The sequence below is a fragment of the Euphorbia lathyris genome, chromosome 3 (genome assembly GCF_963576675.1).
Source record: "Euphorbia lathyris chromosome 3, ddEupLath1.1, whole genome shotgun sequence".
NCBI lineage: Eukaryota > Viridiplantae > Streptophyta > Magnoliopsida > Malpighiales > Euphorbiaceae > Euphorbia > Euphorbia lathyris.
Window position 1 is genome coordinate 63420123 of NC_088912.1, and position 5400 is coordinate 63425522.

The window sequence follows — 5400 nt, forward strand, 5'->3', positions numbered from 1 at the left end:
CATTGAGCCCCTGATCATTGATTTTGTTATGAATTTGGCCCTTATTTAACTTTTCCGTCGAGTTTGGACTGCATATATTGTTAGGGCGATTCGGCTTGTTGACATGGACAAGTAAAAATAAGAATTCCTTGAGTAGGAGAGATAAAAATTAAAAACTAAAATGAAATTATGGAAATTAATTTCCAGTATATTCTTCCAAACTTGATTTTTTCCTATTTTATTTTGTGATTTTCAACATTAGAATCATCAAATTGATCTTCTCATCTCCTAAACTCGATGGAAAAATTAAATAAGGACCAAATCCATAACAAAATCAATATCAGAAGCTCAATATGGAAAAATAATTGATTAGAGACTTAATAAAAGTTCAGGAGCTTAATTATATTTTTTACCATATTTGAAATAAATAGATAAAATCTATTTTATCCATATCTACTCCATTTATAATTTAAAATTAAATTAACTGTTGGATAATTCAAATTATTCTACAACAATAAAAAAAAAATATCTTCTTATCCTCATCTACAACAATTATAATTACAATTTGAAAAATTAACTTAACAACTCAAACTCAAGGTAATCCAACTTCAAAAAAAAAAAAACTATTGGCTTATGAAATTAAAAAGTCAGTATTATTTACAACTAAAATTAATGCAATTATAATTTGAAAATTAAATTAATAGCCAATTATAAACTAAAAAATCTTTTGCACAACTCTTAAAATATAAGATTTTAAAGCATATTTGAAACATGTTCAGAAGTCAAAACTGCTTCTATGAAAGATTAAAACTGAACTTCATTGTTGCTCATTTGATTTGTTTGTTGCTTCGATTATATATATTTTTATATATACTGGCTTATTGTTAGTAGTTGTTTCTTTGAATGTTTTCCAAATTTGATTTGTCATTCGTATTATTTTAATATTTTTAATATTTTTAGCTTAGCATCCACAAAGAAGGAAGAGCCTGAAATACAATAACTCTTCATTAAGTGAGTGTACCATATCAAAATGACATGGCAATCAAGAAGAAAGCTACCTTATTGACATTTTTTATTCCTTCAGCCATTAGATGTTCCTTAGCAGCTAACCAAATGTGTTGTCAAATAAAGTTGTCCAGCTTGATCTCAAAGTTTTCATTTCCAAATGCCAATCTTAAAATTCAACATGTAATTCAATCCATAATCCAGCTTCTTCAAACCGTCGTCACTTCAATGTAACCTATTTTTAAATGGTTATACGAATTGCATTAATTCATTAAAAAAAATGTGTACCATTTAAGATTGGCATTTGGAAAATTCCCAAATGGTATCCAAAGAACTCGTTAAAGAAAAAGGGGCTTGAGAACCAGCAGGGATCATAAAGAAATGGAAAAGGCTTATGCATCAGAAATGAAGCAAGATTGTAACTCTTTAAACAAAAGAAAAAAATAAATACCCCTAGATTAGTTGAACTAATGATATCCGGAAAAGACATCCATGGTGGCTTCTTGCTTATAGTTAACATCAACTCAAGAAGGATTTCCATGATCATCTGTTAACAATCCTAGAAAATTAAGACATACTTCAAATAGCAGTCCTTTTTTATATTATAGGGCCAAGTATGAGAAAGAACATATACAATAACACCATATAATGAAGTATATTAATTGTTAATCAATATAAAAAGTTGAACATATATACTGACACCAATGATACATGAAATGCTGACAATTACATAGAAACTTGAAGAACTGTAGCAAATCACCATGAGATGAACACAAACTTAACCACCCTATATACTGAACATTGAATGCTGCTTCACAAGCATATAAGACTTGGTGTTTTACTAACTCCGTCCCAAGTAATATTAGAAAAAAAAATACTTGGGACGGAGGAGGGGAAAATTTGATTTCATCGAAAGGAGTGTTCTCATCAATGTCATCTCTCCTTCCATGAGTTTCTATATGATGATGATTGCTGATTGCTGCACTTAATTGCTTGGTCTCTGCAGTTTAATCGCTGAAATAGCAATAACAACGAATCATAATCTAAATTACATATCTGACTTTTTTAATTCGTATCTATACTATACCAACCTTTTCTGATGCGTTTGAATCAACGCCTCAATCTTTTCTTTGACTCGATCAAACACATTTTACGTTATTGACATGAGTGTATTCACTAACTTCATTCTTCTTATGAAAATGAAATCTTTCTGTGTTTAATACGTGGCTGAATCTCCTTCACCCTCTCTAAAAATCCAATGCTTTTTACATTTTCATCTGCCGCCATATCAGTAAATATCAGAATCAGAGGTGTCTATGTTTTAGCGATTAAATTCAACCTTAAATTGAGAAATATCAAAATATCAAGAGTGAATAAAAGAATAAAAAAAGTCTTACTGAGAGAACTTTAGATCCGGCCATTGATATAGGTAAGAAAAATGACATGATTTTGATGAATTGGAATTGTGAGAGCCTCCCTAGGGAACCGGTTTCATTCGAAAGTAGGAGTGAGAAGTGGTTTTGGAAGATGAACGATATCTTTTAAAAAAAATGTTGAATAGATAAGCATTGAGAAGTAGTAATTGGTGTAATAACTCTAAAAAGGCATTAAGAAATAGACTAATTGTAAATAGTAAACTCTAAGTATGTTAGAAGTAGTAAACTTTAATAACTCGAAGTACTGAGCAATTAAATAGACTAATTGTAAATAATTGAGAAAATTACACATAGTCAAAAGCTTTCCTTTGTCGACACATCAGCAAATACTCTATAATTGCGACAAGTGTTCCTTTTGTTCCACACTTTATATATATAATAGACGGACTAGGAGGATATTTGTTTGTTCATTTTCATGCTCTTATTTATCTTTTTACTTCAAAATAAAGACTTTTAAGTGTTTGGTTAGAGATATTCGGTTTATTTTATTTTTCAAACAGTTAACAACAATAGCAATCAGTAGCTAACCCAAACATGCTTTATACCATTCCTATATTTGATTATATTATTTTAATTTTAATTTAAAATCATTTAGATTAGTTAGATGATGTGCATGTAGAGCTTGCCATACCGATTGGGCTCGAGTACAGTCACTTAGGATGTTTAAGGTAATTATTTAAGTATATTACTTAATTTAACTATACAAATATTGTTTGGATTTAATAAATCTTTAATACATATAATGTTATAATAAAAGAAAAATATATGATGTATATTAAAAATATATTAAAAAAACTGTACTTTCGTTTTTACTAAAAATATGTAAAAAAAACAAAACCGTGCATTGCACGAGTATAAAACTAGTACAATACTATTTGCTTATATACATATCATGAATAAGAAGAGAGTTAACCAAGTGTGAGTGAGTTTATGAAAAAAGGGAGAACCAATTCTATTATGAAACAGTTAAATGATTGTTGCCCTCTTCTTCTAAGTGATTTGAGAGGTAATCAAGTGTGAGTGAGTTTATGAAGTGTTATAGTAACCATGGTTATGTTTGTTGTGTTGAATGAGATTGAAGAATGTTGTATTGCAGTTGCGTTCATATGGACCCTGATGACCACGTAAATTTGGTCATTCACCATTATATCTAGGCGGATTAAATTAAATATAAGCCTTAGGATGTTTTGAATCTCCACCTTAGGATTTTAATCCGCCTAGATCTAACGGTGAATGACCAAATTTATGTGGTCATCAGGGTCCATGTGAACGTAACGATGTTGCATTATGAAAGATGATTAGTAATGATAGAAAGATGATCATGCTAACATCCACTCCCCCTCAAGATGGAGCTTGTGAAAGATGAACAAGACTATTTGAAGTGACATTTGGGGAATTATTTTGATAAATAACATTACTATTTGTGTTATGAAGTTAATGTATACATCAAATTAATTCTCAAACTATATAGAATTAAATTAAAGTTGACAATTGGAAGTGACATTAGGGAATTATTTCAATAAATAACCTTACTATTTGTTTTATGAAGTTAATATTTTGATGTGACATTATGAAGACTAAATTAATAAAGTGAGTTGATATTCAAGCTATCTCCAATAATATTTACTCTTCATCAACAAATCAAAGACACCTCATCTACTTAATAGCCGGAATTAAAAAGAAGAAGATTGCAGGGACCAAAATGAATATTTTTCAACAAATGGCAGAATTACTAAAGCACTACTCTCTATTTGCCTACAAATAGGAAGACATTTCTCATGTTTGGATTAAGGAAAAATTACAAAAAGTGAAAAAGAAGAATACATCATTGTTAGGAAAATATTATTTGTGTTCTTATATCTTTTTTTTCCTTCCTAGTAAGATAAAAGAAGAAGAGTGGTTAATTTTTTTTTTTTTTATCATTTCTATTATTTTTTGTAAAGATGAAGTGTGTAGATTGATTCTAGCTTCTCATTAGTTCCTTAGAAAAGTGAGGTTCTTAAGCACCTCAAAGTTTGAGATTGTAAAAGTTCCCCAATTGAGCCTGTGAAAAATTAAGGAGTGAGTTTCTCAAACACTCAGGAAGTTTGAGAGAAGTAAATATCAAGAGATATTTACTTGGGTAGCTTTTAAGTCGTAAGAGCTCTGCATGCTGGATTCTTACCCGTTAAAAGAATTGTAGTGGAAAATCTTGAGAGGTTCTCTCGGGGATATGACGTAGGTCGTAGTTGCTGAACATGTATAAATCGTGTGACTAACCTTTTCTATCCATACTCTTTTAATTATTGTCTTTATACTTGTATGCAAATATTTCATTGTGATCATTTTTATTATATTTGCTCAAGAACATTTTCAAAGATAATCTATTCCTTTTTATATGTCATTCCAGCAATTGAGAGTTTTTTTTTTTCCAAAATATATGTCTTTTTAGTTTTCCAAGAACCTTTAGTATAGTTTTTTGGTCTAAGCATTAATTTTTTTTGTCTTGGTCCATGTGTTTTTCAAAATTATAAGACCTATTCACCAACTGTTATATGAGAGAAAATCTTTTTTTTAGTTAACCAATGTAAATTCATTAATTTCACTATATATTAATTGTGTATTTCTTAATCTGTGTGAAACAACCTAGAATGACTTATATTTTGGAATGGAGGGAGTACTTAATATCTCATAATAAAAAGTATTTAATTTGTACATCCATTTAATTCCGCAAATATTTTTAAAAGTGCAAATTAATATTATTGAGCATAATTTTATTAAGTAAAAGATATAACTTTTAAAAAGGTAATAAGTATTATTCACCCTCCTCTAACATTTATATAGTCATATTGGGCAAACACATTTCTTTCCCCCATCGCACCGGAAGGGGAGCCTCCACCCATAAAACCCTCTGCCTCAAAGAAAGGGTCATCTATAATGGGCTTGAAGCCCCCGACCTCAGGGAAGTCGCTAGTTAGCAGCTCCAAATTGTTACAGCTAT

At 29.7% G+C, this 5400-nt stretch overlaps 1 long non-coding RNA gene across 1 annotated transcript; it reads right to left on the reverse strand.

Moving 5' to 3' along the window:
* Positions 1 to 1695: 1695 nt before the first annotated feature.
* Positions 1696 to 2521, reverse strand: LOC136222037 (uncharacterized). The gene is made up of 3 exons (XR_010685468.1): positions 2382 to 2521; positions 2076 to 2261; positions 1696 to 1998 (listed from the first exon to the last, which is right to left on the reverse strand). It is a non-coding gene; the product is annotated as an uncharacterized lncRNA (long non-coding RNA).
* Between the last annotated feature and the right edge of the window lie 2879 nt (positions 2522 to 5400).